The sequence below is a fragment of the Hibiscus syriacus genome, unplaced genomic scaffold, assembly GCF_006381635.1.
Source record: "Hibiscus syriacus cultivar Baekdansim isolate YM2019G1 unplaced genomic scaffold, ASM638163v2 tig00110637_pilon, whole genome shotgun sequence".
Lineage (NCBI taxonomy): Eukaryota > Viridiplantae > Streptophyta > Magnoliopsida > Malvales > Malvaceae > Hibiscus > Hibiscus syriacus.
Window position 1 is genome coordinate 1,446,678 of NW_024062808.1, and position 20,898 is coordinate 1,467,575.

At 34.4% G+C, this 20,898-nt stretch overlaps 1 pseudogene; it reads left to right on the plus strand.

The window, feature by feature from the left end:
- The first annotated feature begins 1,104 nt into the window (after positions 1–1,104).
- Positions 1,105–5,231, plus strand: LOC120136847 (annotated as a pseudogene).
- The last annotated feature ends 15,667 nt before the right edge of the window (positions 5,232–20,898 follow it).

The following is a 20,898-nucleotide window of genomic DNA, read 5'->3' on the forward strand; positions in this document are numbered from 1 at the left end:
AGCCAAACCTACTTTCTCCCTTGCTTCTTTTGTTAGGGATAAAAGAATCAACCACCTCGCCATATTTATCGAATATTAACCAAAGACCTTGATGATGAAGAAACTCTGGAATGTTAAAGATGATCACCGTAACACAACTTCTCACAAACGAAACTGTCACCTTACTCGCCATAGCCTACTGAAAGAAAGAAAATATTTTGAGAACGCCTGAAATGCAATGAATGTTATGCACACTTTTAAATTATCATGCAAATTCATGCAAGTAAAAGATAAAATCCTCCCTTAAACTTGGTTGTTCCTTCTTCATGTCCCAACCTTGAGTATGATGGTGGAGGTTCTTCTTTTGGATTGAAAAAGGCTTTCAAAAATCTAAACTTGGCTTGAAATTCCCATATTAAGCTCAAATAAACTTCTTGAATATTCTCGAATGTAAACAACTTGCCTCGATCAAACAGTCTCAGGGAGATTGCAGAAAAATGATGTAAGGCGCATAGCCGAGATCTCATCATTCCCCCTCTCTTTAAGGTGATTCGTCCTCGACACTAAAATATCGATAAAAGAATGAACTTCATTGGAAAACAAGAAAAGAATCTTTACCATAGGTAGAATAATTCAATTTCGTTCCTTGCCCTTGAGAAAGATTCATCTCTGAATTACAAATATCATTGTAGAAATTATCTTCATTATTAAGCAAAAAAAAGTCTTCTCCATAGATAGAGAAGTCCTTTTGAATTCCTCGTAGTGGCTTGCCAACTTCTAAAGTCTCATGTGTGATGCATACAATTTTGGATTGATTAGAATTTGAAAAGTTTCATTCAGTGGAAAATAATATCTTGTCTATCTCTTTGTCTTTTATGACCTCCTTTATCGAATCATTCTTGGTGTCAACTCTTTGCGTTCGAATCATCCCACTAAAAAATAAATCAATATTAGAATTAGAGAAATTGATAACAAATGAAATGGGAATATCAAACCATGGAGGATGCATGATGATATTGATTGGTGGTTGATGCTTGATATTTTTGATGATGAAAAACTTCATTGGATCTTCTCTTGAAATATAATCTAGGAATGGTTGATGTTTGATTATCTCCATGACTGGTGATGAGTTTGGAATGTCTTTTGAAGTGTTCTCATGATTCTACAATGATAAACCAAGACTATGAAGAAAAAAGGTTAGTGTAAGATGAAATTTCCTTCTCCTATTCTTTTCGACATTCTTTCTTTTCACTTCCAAGTTTTTCAACCACACTTTCAATCTTTTTAACTCCAATTTCTTTTTCTTCGCTCCAATGTCTTTCAACTCTCGTTTCTTCTTCTTTTTTGTAAACACTTTCTTTTTGTATTTTTTCTTGCAATTGTATTTATTTGAAAAAATTGTCAAAACAAACTTGAAGACGAGCTAGACTTTCTGGATTGAAAGATGCAAAATTCCTTGGCTCACTTCACGTTGAACTTTTGACATTGCTTCTTGTTAGAAAATTGGGGTCTTCCTTGTAAGATCCTCTACAATAATTGGGTGTAGAACTACAAAAAGATCGATTGTCGTCTCTCCTCTTTAGTTATGTTTTGATCTACGATGAACTCATTTGTGAACAAGAAGGTCGTTCGATCATTTGGTCCAATTTCTTTGAGATTGGGTCGAGATGCTTTTGAAACAAACTCCTTATCTCTCGTGCCATGGCTTGTATTTGCAAGTTTGGTGCACCACCATCATTTTGGTCGTCACCTCCTGAAATATGAGAATTGTCTCTAGAAGTACAAGACATGATTAGTAATAAAAAATGAAAAACAGACCTCACAAATTCACTCCAAAGAAAAAAAATAATGTCACTCTACTCGTGTTTCACTCGGGATGACTTTTACCTTGATGTTCACTCTTGGCTTTTACCACTCGTGCTTTAAGTTCAAGTCCTTTTGGGAACTTCCTCAAGGCTTACATTTTTCTAGTGGACTTCGATTGAAACAATTATGGCTTGATATCAAGAATAGTAAAAAGAAATTGGCTACAAGGAAAAGAGATGGTAAGTAAAGGTAACGAAATATAATAATGGAATATAAAGATAAAGTAAATATTTTTTTCTTTAAAGATGAAAAGAAATATTCCCTCCATCTTTAAACTTTTTCTTTTTCTTTTTTTTTCGTTTTATTTTTAATTTTATTTTTAATTTTTTTACTACCTCGGGAGAGAGAAAATGATACTCTTACTGGTTAGCTCACTTTGATACCAAATGATATGATCTCGATTATGTGTTCTGGGTCCTATATGAATGTGCCCGATCGTTATTCTAGTAAGAACTTCACAGTGCTTTGATTAAAGACTGAAAATGCACAAAAAACGCTACAAGAAGGGAAATATGTATATATATATATATATGTATATGAAAGTAATGAAAATGATAGAATAAATTTGAAGTGGATTGTAAATGAAAGAACTGTGGTGGTGATAATGGTGGATGTAACGAAAATGGTGAATGATGTTTAAGGTTGTCGTGGAGAATGAAAGTAATTCAAAGGATGGATTGTGACCCTCTAATTATAGATGAGTTAGGAACCAACAATATAATAAGGTGGAAAGGTAGAAGTGATAGGATATGGAACGTGACCCACTAGCTATAAATGAGCTAGGAACCAACGTTATAACAAAAGGAAATGGATGAAGACGACAAGACTATCTTGAAGCTGATAAAGTTCTACAAGAGAACAAGAATGAAAGCAACCTCTCAAAGAAATTTTATATATTCAAATGTGTGTTTAGAATGAACCTAAAGATTCCTATTTATAGTAGAACTAGGTAGCATATAAAAAAAGTTACAAAAGAAAGATGAATGCTCATGTTAATGCACTAGAATACACTTGAATGCTTTGTCCTTTCTTCTCATCTTCAAAGCTGAATATTCTAGAATATTTTGTGGATGAATCTAGACAATTTAAGGTTAAATTTAGCCTTATTTTTGTCCAAATTATGAAGGACTCTTGGGTTGCCTTGTATTGCTTTCATATGAAGAGAAAGGGGATGAATGTGGACATTCTACATGTCCAAATCATCTTGTCTCTTCAAATTCCTTGCTTATTTTATCACTTAATTTAGTGATTAAATGAAATAAAATCTTCCTTCATTGCTTGTTACCTTGTAGAATATGATTAGTTTGCAAAAGACGATAAAGGCCTTGAATGCAAAGTTTGAATGCTGGTTATTGCATGTCCCCTTGCTTGAACTTGAATGTCCTTCAATGAGTGATGACATCAACCTTGAATGCCTTGAATTGCTAAATTAAGATGGACATCAATTTCTTGTATCTTGGTAGAAGATGAAATGACTCTTCCTTGGCTCAAACTTATCCAAATCATCCTTGTATAAAATTTCTGTAATGAAAATTCTAGCATGCATTGTCTTCAATAATTCGATCATATCTCAACCTCCCGATATCGAATTGAGGTGATTCAAAAGGCGTTGGAAAGATAATAGATAGAGGAATACTTCCCAATTGATTTCTGGAACCAAACACGTCTGTATCACATCCAGAATTGGAAAACATTCTGACTGATATTCTTGCATATGATGAAACCGTTCAACTTCTCTCATGCACCTAGACACAAAGGTGAACTTTATTCAATCTTTAATTGAAAACATGCATGAAACAATTCAGTGTTAGTTTAATAAATTAACTAGTTTGATGAATGGACTAGTTTAATTAATGAACTAATTTTATTAAATGAACTAGATGCATGAATGAAGTAGCTTACTAAATGATCTAAATGCATAAATAAACTACTTCCCTAAATGAACTAGATGCTTTAAATGCAATGCATGCTTAAATGAACAACACATTTATTAAATGCAATGAATGTTATGTAAACTTTTAAATTCTCATGCAAGTAAAAGATAAAATCCTCCCTTAAACTTGGTTGTTCCTTCTTCACGTCCCAGTCTTGAGTATGATGGTGGATGTTCTTCTTTTGGATTGAAAAAGGCTTTGAGAAATCTAAACTTGGCATTAAATTCTCATACTCAAATAATCTTCTTGAAGCTTCTCGAATTTAAACAACTTGCTTCGATCAAACGGTCTCAGGGACATTGCAGAAAATGATGTAAGGTGCAATGTCGGGATCACATCAACTGACTTTGCTATTGATTTCCTCATTGGTGGTGTTTCTGCTGCTGTATCTAAAACAGCTGCTGCTCCAATAGAGCGTGTTAAGCTTTTGATTCAGAACCAGGATGAAATGATCAACACTGCAGGCTCTCTGAGCCCTACAAAGGTATCGGTGATTGCTTCAAGCGAACAATCAAAGATGAAGGATTTGTTTCTTTGTGGAGAGGGAACACTGCTAATGTCATCCGTTATTTCCCCACTCAGGTTAGAACTTTTAGCTTTAGTTCTTCTCTTTGGTTTCATTGTTGAATATTGTTTATTGCTCCCGTGTTTTATGCTTTTTGTTTTGCTCATTTTGCAACAGGAGATGAACTTTGCTTTCAAGGATTACTTCAAGAGGCTTTTCAACTTTAAGAAAGTCAAAGATGGTTACTGGAAGTGGTTTGCCAGAAACTTGGCTTCTGGAGGTGCAGCTGATGTTTCTTCCCTTCTCTTCGTCTACTCCTTGGATTATGCTCGAATCCGTCTTGCCAATGATGCAAAGGCTGCAAAGAAGGGAGGGGACAGGCAATTCAATGGCCTTGTTGATGTCTACAAGAAGACCTTAAAATCAGACGGTATTGCCGGTCTTTACCGCTGTTTCAATATTTCATGTGTTGGAATCATCGTTTATCGTGGCCTGTACTTCGGAATGTACGACTCTCTGAAGCCTGTGGTTTTGACCGGAAATTTGCAGGTTAGTAAAATGTTTTATACCCTTTTGTTGGTCATTTTTGTAGTCAAAGGTAATAAGTTCTACTCACATTTTGCTATCTTTTTGCCCCTGATAAATTACAGGATAGTTTCTTTGCTAGCTTTACACTTGGTTGGCTCATCACCAATGGTGCTGGCCTTGCATCGTATCCGATCGACACCGTTCGCAGAAGAATGATGATGACTTCGGGTGCATCAGTCAAATACAAGAGCTCGCTCGACGCGTTCTCTCAGATATTGAAAAATGAGGGTGAGAAGTCTCTGTTTAAAGGCGCCGGGGCTAACATCCTTCGAGCTATTGCTGGTGCTGGTGTGCTTGCTGGATATGACAATCTGCAGCTCATTGTGTTCGGAAAGAAGTACGGATCTGGTGGTGCTTGAAACTTTTATTTTTCTTTCTTTTTTACTTCCATTAGAGGAAAATGGCTTATGTTTAGATGGTGATGAGAAAGCTTCACTGTGGAGAATTTTATTTCGGCTTTAAATAATTCAGACTTAGAGAAAGAAACGGGGAGTAGATTACACCCAAAAGTTTTATATTTTAACGGTTTAAATATAAATTTGATATATTAGTACCTAAATTTTCTTTGATATATCTGAATTATATGCATTCTCAATACTTTTATTCTAAATTTTAATTTTATTCATTGTTTTACACTTGTCATATTTTCTTATAAATTCTATGTTTTTTAAAACAAATGAAAAAATCATTATTAATTTGATATAATTTTATATTATCTTTTCATAAAAATTATCAATTAAAATATAAAAGATAATATATAAAATTCAAATTCAAATACTTTAAAAAATAGAGAAAATGCCTAGTTTAGGTACCGATAGTAAAATTTTGTTAAATACTAACTTGAGATGATAAAAATAAAATCTAATTTAGATAATAAATACTCCATTCGTTCTATAAAATATGTCCCTTATTAACTTTTGAATAGTCAAAATTTGAAACTTTAATCTTGATTATTTTAAATATTTTATATAATTAAATTTTATAAAATATATGTTTGAAAACTATTTGATTTGATTGAAGGTTTTCAAAATATATTTTTATATTTTTTTATTAATTATAAATTTTAAATAATAATTAGTCAAAATTTAAAAAAAATTAATAAAAAAGTTAATAATAGACAGTTTTTATAAGATGGAAAGAATATATATTTAAGTTAAACTTTAAAAAATCATTAAGTGACATGTGGTTAAAGAAAGTATTGTTCTTGTTAAATGTTTTGAGTTTGGGTATTTATGTTTGTAGAGTATATGTAAGTTATCAATTATTATGAAAGTTTTTGATCAAATACTATGTATATGTTTTTAAAGAGAAAAACGAACTTATAGTATTATTCTACTTCATCTGGATGCTAATAAAAATGAGAAAATAACTTCATTGACCAAAAATGTCTTATAATATATGATTTTAACCAACTTTTTTTGGATTTTCCAAAATGACCAACTAAATCGCAATGCGATCGATAATTCGCAACGCGATCTCCGGTATCGCAAATCAATTTCCAGATTCGTAACGTGAACTTCGACTATCGCAATGCGAATTTGGACTATCGCAATGCGAACTTGGACTATCGCAATGCGAATATGTAAATCACAATGCGATAGTCGACTATCGCAATGCGAACTTGGACTATCGCAATGCGAATATGTAAATCGCAATGCGATAGTCGAAGTTCGCATTGCGATAGTCCAAGTTCGCATTAGGATAATCCAAGTTCGCATTGCGATAGTTCAAGTTCGCATTGCGATAGTCCAAATTCACGTTGCGATAGTCCAAAATCGCAACGACTGGTGGTATTGCATTTGTTTCTTAAGAATTTTTTCTAAAAAGATAGTATTCGCGCGGACGTGTCGAAGACACGTATTACCACGACCACGATCACGACCACGACCACGATCACGACCAAGACCCGAGACGAGACGAGACGGACGGCGGCGGCGGCAGCGCGCGAGAGTCTCCCTTGTTCTCTATCACTCAACAAGGAAGTGGGAAAGCCAAACTTTAAATACCATTCCCAAGCCTTCGACTATCGCAACGAACTTGGAATAAATCGCAATGCGAACTTGGACTATCGCAATGCGAATATGTAAATCGCAATGCGATAGTCGAAGTTCGCGTTGCGAATCTGGAAACTGATTTGCGATACCGGAGATCGCGTTGCGAATTATCTATCACATTGCGATTTAGTTGGTCATTTTGACGAATTCAAAAAAAAATTAATTAAAATCGTATATTATAAGACAATTTTAGTCACTAAAGTTATTTTCTCAATAAAAATTTTGGATTTACATGTGCTATGAATTTGGCCCTGTACTTTATGTGTGGCGAGATAAATAGCCAGATGGTATCTGAAAATCCTGCTCTGACCCATCTTATCACATACGGTCCCATTTGGCGTTATTATATAAAAAACTCTTGCAAATTATTTTTCTTGAGAGTACATTTCAATAAATTTATTAGAAAAACACTCTTTAAACTGCACGTAAGATTAATTTGTGTCTTACGAAATGCAAGCTGCCTCGTTTTATACATGACGTGAGGTACGTCCATCGTGGACGTATTTTTCATAAGACATAATTTAATATAAGTTTAAAATATCTTGCGTGATGTAGAATACGAGATTCTTGAGATTTTGATAAATTATCGCGTTCACACAAGATTTAAGATTTGAAAAGATTCCTCAGCCTTGCGTTGTATAGAACGCGAGGCACATTTAACCTCGTTTCAAGAGCGGTGCGAGGACGGCTATAAATAGAGTTCCTAACCAGAAATTCTCACACTTTTCTTCAAAAAAAAAAAAAAACACTCCCTCTCACATATTTTCTCTTTGATATTATTATGGCGAAATTATTGAGGGTTGATCGTATGCATGTATGTGATTATTGGCGAACAATCCGGAGGTAATTTTTATTTATTTACTCTATAGTATTTATTTATTTATTTCGAATAATTTATTTATTTATGTATTCATTTATTTCAAATACTTTATTTATTTATTTATTTATTTAAAAGGGTATGAATGTTCTTTGACGTGTTATATCTACCATTTCTCGAGCCCTCATGCTGATGTTAATCCATATTTGCACGAAGCCAGTTTTGGTTTCGTTAGTACTATAATTGGTGGTACGAAGTTGCATCCTCCATTGATAAACACGTTGCTAGAACGGTAGAGACCGGATACGCACACATTTCATTTTCCTTGTGGGGAGGCGATTATTACCCTTGAAGATGTTGCATTTCATCTTGGGTTGCCTATTGATGGAAATTCTATTACCAGTTTTGCCCAACGGCACTAAAGCGGCTTGTGTGAGGAATTGCTCGGACTTACTCCGATAGGTGACAATATGGATGGAGGAAAAATCAACATTAAATTTTTGGACGACAATTTTTCGAAGCTACCCGCCGATGTTTCTCCAGAAATTAAACAGGTAATTTTTGAAATCTATGTTTATTTATTTTAATTAATTTATTTATAATATTGAAATTTTGTTTTAGTTTATGTTATTACAAATTTTTGACTATAAATTTTTAATCTATTCGCACCATTTTTATTTTGCAGCAATTTGCTCGTGCTCATATTTTACAGTTTGTAATCCCTAGACCTGGCCTATGCGTTACGACCAGATCTAACAAATTACAATAAAAAAATTTCAAAGATATTATTCGATAACTTAAAATCCGAATTATAATTAAACATATTTAAAAATATAGCATCAAAGTTTAAATTCAGTAAATTAAAGTTGTAAAAATAAAATATATTTCAAAATCAATATCGAGGTAAATCTAACATCAGTAACAAAAATAATATTTTCAAAACATAGGCACATGTCACCCAAATTAAATACAGCTCGGAAGATAAAACATTACGACAAAAAGTCACTGAACGAATGTGTAGATTCTCCAAGTGTTTGGTATGGGTCGCCTTCCAAAAGTATCTGAAAGAGATAAATTTGGGGGAGTGAGCTAGGGAGCTCAATATGTTCCAGCAGTGCAAAAATAAACATACAATTTAGATTTTCAAAACCAGTTCATCAATAAAGTCATGAAACATCAGTAGAGGTTTCAAAATCAGTTCAGTACCAAATTGTGAAAACGTCAGTAGTGTTTTTAGTTTAAATTTTCAGAATCGCCCTCCAATCGAACACTATATGCAGTTCCCCAGAACTGTATCCATAAGGACTTATCCTAGGCCCGAAGAGCGTAGGTGTCGACCTAAGGGAGCACCTTGGGTCTATAAGGTCTTACCCTAGCCGAAGTGTAGGTGCCCGCCTGAGGGGAGTGCCCTCAAGCCCATAAGGACTTGCCCAATGTACACAACAGAGGAGCCACCCTAAGGGAGTGCCTTAGAGTCCATAAGGTCTTACCAATAGGCCCATTAGGCCAGGAGCCCACCTAAGAGTTGCCTTAGGTCCATAAGGAATTACTAGCTCGATCGGTCTGAACCTATAAAAAGAATTACCAATTTGACTGAGCTGAATCTGTAGAGACTTCAAACCAGATCCCAGAGTACCCCGGAGAAAAAAATTATTTTTTCAGACAATAACCAATGATAACAGGAAATCATAGTTCAAACATATTTATTTATCAATAAAATAGTAGTTAGAGAACAGGAATCAGACAATCAAGCTTAAACTTTAGTAAATTAGAAATCATACTTTAAATCATATAAATCATACGGAATCAAGTCAAACAGATAGTCACATTGCAAAGTAGATAAAACAATCATGTGCACATGATATTTTAAACATATATTTTAAACATGTATATGGCACACAAGGAACACACCTCGCAAAATGAAACAATCCAGTAGATCTAATGAGCACCAGCTTCGCTACGCTCTTCTGTTGAACGAGAACCTAGGTTATAACATAACAAGATTATAATCGGAGCAAATATACTAAACTGAATATTTAACAGGGTTAGAGAACTATACGAGTATTCAAGGGTTCTCGCAGATGAGCGAATCAGAAGGAATCGGGTCGAGCAGACAAATGGTTAGGAGATCCAAAAGTACCATAAATATACCATAACATTAAATAGTCCTTGACCCTTCAGTTAAAATTGATGCATTGAACTACATTATTAATTTACATATGCATATTTAGGTTTAACGGTTAATTCAGAGGTTTAAATTTGGCAAAACGTATTTCGGATTCGGATTCAGGTCGTCGAAAAACATAAAATACGAATTTTCAAAAAAATTGACTTTTTGGTCAAACTTAATGATCAACTCTGGTCAAAGTTAATGGGTCAGATCAAAGTCAAAGAGTTGGGTCAAAGTCAATGGGTCAGACTATTTCGGGTTGACTTGGTTCGATCTGAGTTGACTCAGACTGGTTCAAACCGGTTCGGTCCACTTGAATCGGTTATAAAAGAGCCAAAGATGGTGGTAAGCCCCACGCGCACATAACGACGCGTGGTGGCACGTGAACCCATGAAAATGTGTCTAGTCGATGGTTGATTACTCCCACAACCTCTATCAACCAATTACATTCGATATCTAGCTAAAGATCAACCAAAATCGTGCCAAAACTGAAAGAAAAAAATTAACCAAATATTTAAACCCAAGCTTACCACATCGACGATGGGAAAAATGACGGCGATGGAGTAATCCAAGGCCCAGGTTTTGAGCGGATGGAGGCCACGAGTCCAACCACGTCGGCGGTGAGGCGAGACGGCCGCTGGATCGGCCGAATTTCGCAAAAAAAAAAATGAACGGCGGACTAGGGATTACAAAGAACTTTCTTTGGCTTTTCCACGAAGTTAGGCAATTGATCCAAGAACGGGAGTTGAGGGATTTTTGTCACCGTCTGTTGGTGAGTCAAATGGTGGTTACAGAATGCTAAGTGGCAATCAGATGGAGTGATAGAGATGGCTTAATTTGGGGTTGATACACGAGAGAATAGAGGGGTTTGCCTTGGTTCATAACCCGGTTAAGAATATATATATATTAAAAATGGACACAAATAATGCCCTAACCTAGTGGCTAAGGCATGGGTGCCCATCTCAGGTGGTAGGGGTTCAAATCCCCTCAGCCACCTAACTCATATTTTATTTTTCAGTTGACTAGAAAAGTGGGTAAATTCAGGGTTAAGTCCCTAAACTTTCCAGATTTTTGAAACTAACCCAAAAGTTTTGAAAACTTATAGTTTAGTCCCGAAAAACAAATAAATTTTAAATTTCCAATTTTAAAATTGAAAAATTGGGTGTGAAAGTTTACTGGGTGGATCTTAATGCCTGATAAATCCCAATACAAAGTGCATCCGATGTGGTAGTATAATCTACGTATTTTGTGGGACACTAATAATAAGAGTCGAGGATTTGAAGTGTTGGCCTTTTCTATTACGAGAGTAATGTAAAGTTGTTCTTTCAAACAAACAAGCAATTAGACATTTTTCGATGATGTTACAATCATGGGTTTGGTTTCGAATGTCGTTTTTACATTTGACTCCTACACAATCAACCCCATTTGGATTTCTACTACTTCGGAAGTAATTAAAAAAGATACATTTATATATTTAAATTACTATATGTTTTTTAGTTTCACAAATAATTATATTTTATTATATGAATGATGGGTGAACTGCCACTCTAACTCACACCCACCTACTAAAAACTCTGCATTATTTTAGATTGTCGATTGATAAGATGACATATGAGGTAATCGATTTTATAATTTTTTTTGTAAGTTAAATATCAATTTTTATTCAAGTTTATCTAACTTAATTTAAAAATATTTGTGTAGTTCGTGTGGATGTTGTACAATGACGATGCTATTAGTTCGTGTACTCCGACTGAAATAAGTCTCAGTTTTCCCGTTTGGATGTATGTGGTCTCGTTAATAGTCTATGAGATCGTCGAGTGGCATCCTACTGATCGTCGACTTGGACACCTTGCATCGCCTAACGCTACAGGGGAAGACAAATGTTAATTGGGAGATGCATCAAACGGATTGGGTGATGCAGTGGATGATGAGGTCTCGTAGGTAGGTCATTTATGAACGCATATTCGACTACAATGTTTCAAATTATTACATGTTGTAGTACGAACAAATGGGAATCCACATATACTGATCAAGGGGGAGTAAGCACAAAAAATTTATAGGCCTCCCCCAAACCATCCGTCGATGCAATGTCCCCCGACGCAAGGATGTGCTAGAGGATAATCAAGTCGAAATAGGCAAAAGCACACTCAAGCCTCATCGGAAATGACACAAACACTTGCAGAACATCAGATACCACTGACGGCACCTACATTCACCTATTCGACTCAGTCAGCATTTCAACATATGATGACTTATTCATCATTTCAGCATATGACACCTCCGACGAAAGGTTTCGTAGGTAGGTCATTTATGAACGCATATTCGACTACAGTGTTTCAAATTATTACATGTTGTAGTACGAACAAATGGGAATCCACATATACTGATCAAGGAGGAGTAAGCACAAAAAATTTATAGGCCTCCCCCAAACCGTCCGTCGATGCAATGTCCCCCGACGCAAGGATGTGCTAGAGGAGAATCAAGTTGAAATAGGCAAAAGCACACTCAAGCCTCATCGGAAATGACACAAACACTTGCAGAACATCAGATACCACTGACGGCACCTACATTCACCTATTCGACTCAGTCAGCATTTCAACATATGATGACTTATTCATCATTTCAGCATATGACACCTCTGACGAAAGGTTTTTTCGTCGACACGTTTTGTTCATATCTGGCGGTCGTTGTCCATTCCTATTGCCCTCTTGCAGTAGTTGAACCATATTATACGTCACCTCTGTGTGCATATGTTCAACCATTGGCGGCAGATTTTTGATTCGGCAGTGTTGAACAGCCGCCGCCGCAGAGCATGTTCTACATCGGTCTTGGTCCCAGTGGAAATGGTGGTCTTGGACATGTAGATGAGGGTGATGGTGATGGTAGTAATGGTAGTGGTAGTGGTGATGATGTTGATGAGGGCTATGATGATGCCCCCGAAGATAGATTGATTCTTAGGAATCCTCGTCGAACTCGTCGTCCACCACGATACGGTATGGGTGGACATATACATCATTAGTTGTTTAAATTTGTAATTTTTAGTTAATCGAACTCAATTTTCTTTTTTTAGTTAATCAAACTCTATTTTTATTTTTAATAATATTTGAATTATAATGTTATACTTTTTATAATTTATTTAAATTATTAATTTTTTAAGTTATCCTTGAGCAATATGATAATTAGTTGTTCGGTTTGATGCATAAATAACTTAGGAATCATTATATTTACACCATTTTTTTAGTTAATTGAACTCCAGTATTTATACCTATAAATAGCCTCCCCTTTTGTTGATATTGTAAATTGTAACACATAGTCTCTACTTATAATAGGCTTTCTTCTGGTGGCACGACTTGACACGAAACTTATACATCTTTATGCCAATATTTATGCTATAAGTTATGCCACCTGAAGAAGATGTCTTTTAAAAAAGACATGGCATTCTCGACAAAATGCTTGTTTCATCAAAACCGCCTTTTTCATCAAACCAATAATGTTTATAAAAGACATCATCTTCGGGTGGTGTTCTCTTCAACTTGTCTTTTATATGGTATATTTGTAAAGTCCATTAAACATGAGTAACTCAACCTTCTAAGGAAACTAATCGTTTCTAAGAAGACAACATCTTCTGGTGGAATCCTCTACTTATCGCTAGTGATGTGGATCTGGCATTGGTGGACACGACTTCCGAATTCCTTTTTTTATGCCCGATTCATTCTCCATCAAACCCACAATGTTTCTAAAAAGGCATCATCTTCTGGTGGCATCCTCAACTTATCGCTTGAGACGTTGATTTAACAAATGATACACCTCCACTCGTCTTCTGCATCGTTTTGCATTACATTTTGTACGGAGAACTTTTCAGGAAACTTCTCGTTCCATCAAATCCCGACATTTTATTGGTCATATTTTGTAATCAATGGTAATAAGTTGCACTAATATTTTGCTATCGTTTTGTCTATGATAAGTTACAAGATAGTTTTTTTCCCCTAGCTTTGCACTTGGTTGGCTCATCACGAATGGTGCTGGCCTTGCATCGTATCCGATCAACACCGTTCACAGAAGAATGATGATGACTTCGGGTGAAGCAGTCAAATACAAGAGCTCGCTTGACGCGTTCTCTCAGATCTTGAAAAATGAGGGTGCGAAGTCTCTGTTTAAAGGCGCCGGGGCTATAACATCCTTCGTGCTATTGCAGGTTCTGGTGTGCTTGCTGGATATGACAAGCTGCAACTCATTGTGTTCGGAAAGAAGTACGGATCTGGTGGTGCTTAAACCTTTTATTTTTCTTTCTTTTTTACTTCCATTAGAGGAAAATGGCTTATGTTTAGATGGTGATGAAAAGGCTTCATTGTGGAGAAACTTATTTCGGCTTAAATAATTCAAATTTAGAGAGAGAGACCGGGAGCAGACCGACTACAACCAAAAGTTTTATATTTATAAGGTTTAAATATACATTTGATATTTAAATTGATTTGAAATTCATTAAAAAACTTCAATTTGTTTAGGCTTAAATATATTAGTAATTATCGAGACTAAGTTATTACATCTTGAAAACCCCTAAAAATCTAGTTTTCTCTCATTCGTGTGTTTTACTCATCTCTTTTGTTTTTCATCTTTGTTGATCGACGGCAGTACCAACTTTAATGTTGGTTGTCGACCGTAGATATTCTTTATTTTTTTTCTATATCATATCTTTATTAATTTATTTTTTTCAAAATATTTTCCCGTGTTGCACGTTTTCATATGCCTTTATGACATTTTTTCTTATGCTTTTTGACATTTTTCAGTTTTTTGTCGTTTTTATTTATCTTTTCTCTAAAGGTTGATTTGACATCATCACGACTGATTAAAATTGCGATTATCTGATATCTTGTGATCTTCCCTGCTTTGGACCCTCGGATTGAATTTGGATACCCGATTTGCGTTCGTGGATAGCTTTTCATGTCACTCGAGTCTGATTTGCAGTTTGTCAGTGACCTTTCAATAGTTTGATCTCGTTTTGTGGTTTATTTGTCGATGCAATCAGATCTGGTTGTATCTATCTTTGTTCAAGTTTATTGGTTAGATTTAATATTTCTTTGTATGGTCCTTATGTGATCTTAAGTTACTAGTTTTATTTAAATGATTAAAAGAAATTTTTCTAATTATGTGTTTAATTTATGATTGTGATTGTAAATCTTTATTGTAATTTGGGATATTTACTATTTTAATAAAATTAGTTGCTTCTATATATATATATATATATATATATATATATATAGTTATGGTAATTGAATTAGATATATCTTCTCAAGTTGGTACTTGAAAAAAATTTTGTTGTTGAGTTTATTCCCGAATTTTTTACTGTTTATGGTTTTGGTTAGGGATGAATAAAATTTGATTCGACTGAAAAATTAATTTTTTTAATTTTAAATTATTCAAATTTTTCGAATGACCATACTCAACTCAAATTTTGAGTTTGAATTTGTAAAATTTGAATAATAAAAATTTTAACTAAATAATTTTGTTAGATTTGCGATTTGGTCCCGAATTTTCTTATTTCTTCATTCCATTCTTCATTTCAAGTTCATTTTTTTTACCAAATATGAATCACATGATGATATGTAGCTTTAATTCCTCTTTTTTTATAGCAAATTTACTATTTTTCAATTTAATCCCACAACTTTATATGATTTCCTTGTTCTTCAATTGCTCCTCCATTTTAAGTCTATTTTGATCAAATTCTACCTATATAGAATACTTATGTAACTACAATTCTTATTTTTAATTATAAATTTACTCTTTTTACAGTTTTAGTCCTTCAATTTTATATTTTATTCAATTTGATATTTTGACTAATTGTTTTTTTGTAGATTCTTTCTTCCCATCATCAATTCTTTGACTCTTTTATACTTACACTCTCATCAATACTTTGTACTCAAAATACTTTATTTTAAAAAATAACATTATAAAGATATTTATAATTTTATATGATATTTGATTTATTAAATAAATGATTACAGCTGTAATGTGAGAAAGAATATGACTATATATATTAGAATCAATTAGTACATAATATTATAAATAATTATAATTAAATTTACATAGAAACTCAAACAACTCGACTCAAATTTCATAAACTTGACTTTACTAAAAATATTTTCAAATAAAGCTTGAATGATATAATAAGACTCATAAATTTAATTAACTCAAAAGTTTTTCATTCGATTATTCCCTCTAATTCTTTACTTGTGATACTTTTGTCTTGCATTGTTAGTCATTTGATGACATGACCTCATAGACCAATAAAGATGTGCCACGTGACATCAAATTTTATAAAAAAAAGCAAAGGATTTTTTTTTTTATATAAATGAGTGATTCTCACTGTTAAGTGGCCAGGAATGTGGACAATTAGCATGAGTGTTTGCGCTGAAAAATATTTTTGACTTACTAAAATTCATACGTTGCCCTGAACAGCCCTCAAAGCACCGGAGAACCGAAGACCAGAGATGTTGCCTCACTGAAGTGGGCTCTCTCAAAAATAAGACAGTCATCAGCGAATAAAAGGTGGTGGAAATAAGGCCCACCCCTCGATAAACAGATTCTGGGAAAATGACTTGTGGTATGTTCTTGGTGAAGCAAAGAAGGCAGCTCCTCCATACAAAATAGAAACAAGTATGGGGGAGAAGGGGTCACCTTGGCGGAAGCCACAGTGTGGGTGTCGACACCATTTTTTTACATATAGGTACGTTTGATTCACGGAATGTAAGATTACCAGTGGGAATATAAGATTACCAGGGAATGTAAGATTACCAAGAATATGATTACTGAGAATATTGTATTTTGTGTTTGGTTGGTTTAGCATGAATGTAAGATTACCGTGTTTGGTTAAAGGAATAAAATATTATTGGAATGTATATTTGACCACTTGTCCTGATGATATATTTGTTTTTTTAACAAGTTGGAAAATATTTATATATTTTATTTAAAAAATTTAAATTCATAAAATTTATATAATTTTTTTACAAAATTGAAAATATAAAAAGGTTTAATGAAAGGGTAAAAATTTTATTTTAACCACGAACTTCATATAAAATTTTAATTATAGATTTTTTTGTAAATCTAAAATATTTTAAGGATAAATTTTTAATTTAACATTCATAGAATTTTTATTATTCAATGATGAAGAAGAATATTTTTGAAAAACAAATTAAGGGCATTTTAGTCCAAAACGCTGGTAATCCAACAATACCTAAGGAAATTGAGGTAATGACATTCCCGGTAATATACCCAAAAAATCCACTATTGGTAATCTTATATTACCGAGAATGAGATTCTCGGGCTAACCAAACGGGGGAATGTGGATTCCATTCCCATGAGAATCCCACATTCCCCAATCCAAACGCCCCCATAGGTTGAACTAGTACGACTTTTCAGAAATGATAGGGTTTACTTTTGAAAAGTTTTGTGAAATGTTGAGATTCTTCCCCAATAAGTTTTAAGGTGCGATTGGAACACCTAAAGTAAGGTAGTTTTAATAAAACATTTTATTTTATCAAAAATACCCAGATTTGGTTTGCGAAAATCAGAAGTTGGGTTCAAGAGTCAGTTTAGCACGATGAAGGTTTAGCAACCCTACAATGCCCAAAAATTGATATCTAATTGATTACTCTATATTTAAAAATTGAAAATTTTGAGTTTAAGGTCTTATTTATTTTAAAAATCATTATGCATTGTAAATTGTTGGAAAAAGATATTCATTTAACAAAAAGACTAACGATCTCCCACGGACATTTATGCGAAAGCTTCGTTATTGATTCTAATAAACAAAATTACCTTGAATATTAAGAAATCATGACATGGGTTTTGAAAAGGATGTCGATTTATTTTGGAAATTACCAGTGCTCACCTCCGGGCATTAATGTAGAGTATATACTATTAATTCCCTAATAACTGAAAATTGTCTTATTTTATAAAATCGAATGTAATTAAAGAACCATATAACCTAATTATACTAGATGGGTTAATTAAGGCTTTCCTAACTTAAAGTGTCAAATTATGAAATTTAAAGAATCTAGATGACTAAAGCTAAAAAAGAGGGCACTAATATTAATTCTAATTGATTTTAATCAATTATTGAATCGAATGATCCAAATGGACCCTTAGACATTAAGCGAGGGATAAATTGAACATTTCCAAAATTAAAGGACTAAAGGTAAAATTAATCTAAGGTGGAAGAACTAATTATTAATCCTAATTGATTATGTCAATTGAATAATCAATTTGGAAACTCGGGCATTAATGCGAGGACCAAATCGAATTACTCACCTAATTTAAAAGTTCAAGGACTAAATCGCATTGAATGAAAATTCTAGGAAACAATTAATATGCATTCAATGTGAAAGAAAAACAAGGGACCAATGCTGTAAATATGAAGAAATCCGATGACCTGATGTTGATTTGACCAAAAATTCCATGAAATAACAAAGGTAACTAAACCATTGACCATTCAACTATTTAGTCATTTTACTTTTACCACCGATTTTTCAATTTTATCAATCAACCACTTAAAATTTAATTATGTTCAATCAGACCACTTACCATTAAAAAAATCAAACGACACATCCAACGTGGCTTGTTCTTTATTTTTGTTATTCCACGTTGGTGACTAATCTGGTAAGGATATGCTCGATTGGTGATTGATGGAGTAGGTGACAACAGTTGAGGTAGAGATGGCAGAAATAGCCAGGGCACAACACTGTTTTGAAAATCGGACCGGACCGGCTAGTTCAACTGGTTCAATCGAGAATCGCTGTCTAGTCCAGTTCAATCTACACCGGTTGAACGACGTCGTTTGTTAAACGAGCCAAGTCAACTCAAGTATTGCTGAGCTCGACTCGAACTTGAAAACTTTAAAAGTAAGCTCAACTCGACTCAAACTCACGAGCTAAAAATTATTAAGTTCAACTCGAACTCGAAATATAATATTGAAACTTGAAATCAAAAAAAATTAGAAGCTCGATTGAAGCCTAAAATTCGAGCTTGATTGAAGTGAAAGAATAGTTCACTCAATGCTCACCAAAAGGCTCCATGATTTTGAATGCCAAATTACCTCTATTATTTATAGAAGTTAGTTGTGATGTTTTTCTATGTTTCTTAGCCATGTGGGATTGTTTTGTTCTCATATTTTTTCTCTTTAGACTTTTGGGATGTTCTTTTATGTTTTTTAGCCATGTGAGATTGTTTTTTTTTATATAAAAAATTATTTTTTATTAAATATTTTTGGTATTTTTATTTAATTTTTTAAATAATTATGACGTCGTCCGATTCTTCCGACCGGTCAGACCAGTTCGATCGATTAAACTAGTGGACGGATAACATGACCGATTCGATAATCGGTCCGGTTCTGAAAACCATGGACACCAGCATGGGATGCACCAGTTGAAGCATTAAATTCCCAGATTTTTGCGATTTATGTCCCTATTTTATTTTTTTTAACATTTGCATTTTTTGTTTTTTTGTAATTAATAATAAAAATAATAATATAATAATAAATATATATTTATGAATGAAAAATTGGTGATTACAATGGGATAATAACCTCATAAAGTTTGTTGTTTACCCGAACTCGGTAACTCACTGATCGAACACATCACATCAAGAGGGACACCCACTGATCGTGAAAACCAAAACGGAGAATAAATTGTTCCAAAAAATCTCACCCGACGCGGTCATATGCCTTACTCATGTCAAGTTTGAGCGTAAATTTTCCTCGACGACCAGTGCGATGGTAACGAAAAGTGTGTAGAGTTTCAGTTGCCAGAAGGGCATTGTCCATAATCAATCGGCACGGGAAGAATACACTCTTGACTATGATCAATATAGAAACCCAACACATGTTTGAAACGGTTGACAATATTCGAGACATGACCTTATAAATCACACTATAAAGGTTGATCAGCTGATAATCTTGTACAAGTCAGGCATCAGAGTTCGTTGAGATCAAAACAATTGTCGATTCATTAATGGGGGACAACTCAGCTTGCTCGTTCAACACTTCAAGACAGAAAAAGGTCACCTCAACACCCACTTCATCCCAATAAGTCTGATAAAATGAAGCATGAAACCCATCGGGACTCGGACCTTTGATAGGGGGATTTGAAAGACTATCGTCTTCACTTCGGTAACCGTGAAAAGCAAAAGAAGAACAATGCTCTGGAAGGCTGTGATGCTCCGGTTAATACCATTGAGAATAGGTTGGCAATCATCTAAAGGAATCCCTTCAAACAACTCACTAAAATATGAATGGAAATAGTGTAGTAACTCCACTTGGTCAACCACACATTGGCCACCCGAGTCGGTGATAGTGGGAGATGGTGTTACATCATCGAATCGAAACAGAGGTGTGAACGTATGCAGTATTTCTGTCACCTAACCGCAATCAATTTACCCAACCCCTCTGACACCAATAAACCTTCTCTTTCTCCCACAATAAGTTGAGCTCGGATTGGCAATGGTGAATATTGGCCAAGATAATATTCTATATGGGTAAAGTTTGAAGCATAGCGAGGCGGCAAGTCAAGTACCTCTTTGTCTTATCCTGCTTATAATTACGCACTCTACTCCATTAGCCGAGCGACTCGCCCAAGTAACCAAGATGATCGGGAAAAGACGCGGTAGAGGAGGCACAAACTCCAGATCGCTTGCATTATTTACATCATAGCGAAATAAGAACGGTGGCATACTTGTCTGCCCAGATCGAACAACTCCAGCGTATCCACAAGGAGGGGGCAGTGGTCTGAAACCGTAGTTACCAAATGGGTCATGGTTGTAGCAGGGAAATCATGTTGCCAAGCGAAAGAACCATCTGCCCGATCTAACCTCTCTCTAATATTTGTACGTAGAGTTCTTCCCCTCTCCCAAGTGTACCAAGACTCGAAGAAACCAAGCTCAACCAATCCACAGTCAATTAAGCAATCGTGAAACCCCCTCATTTGACATTCACT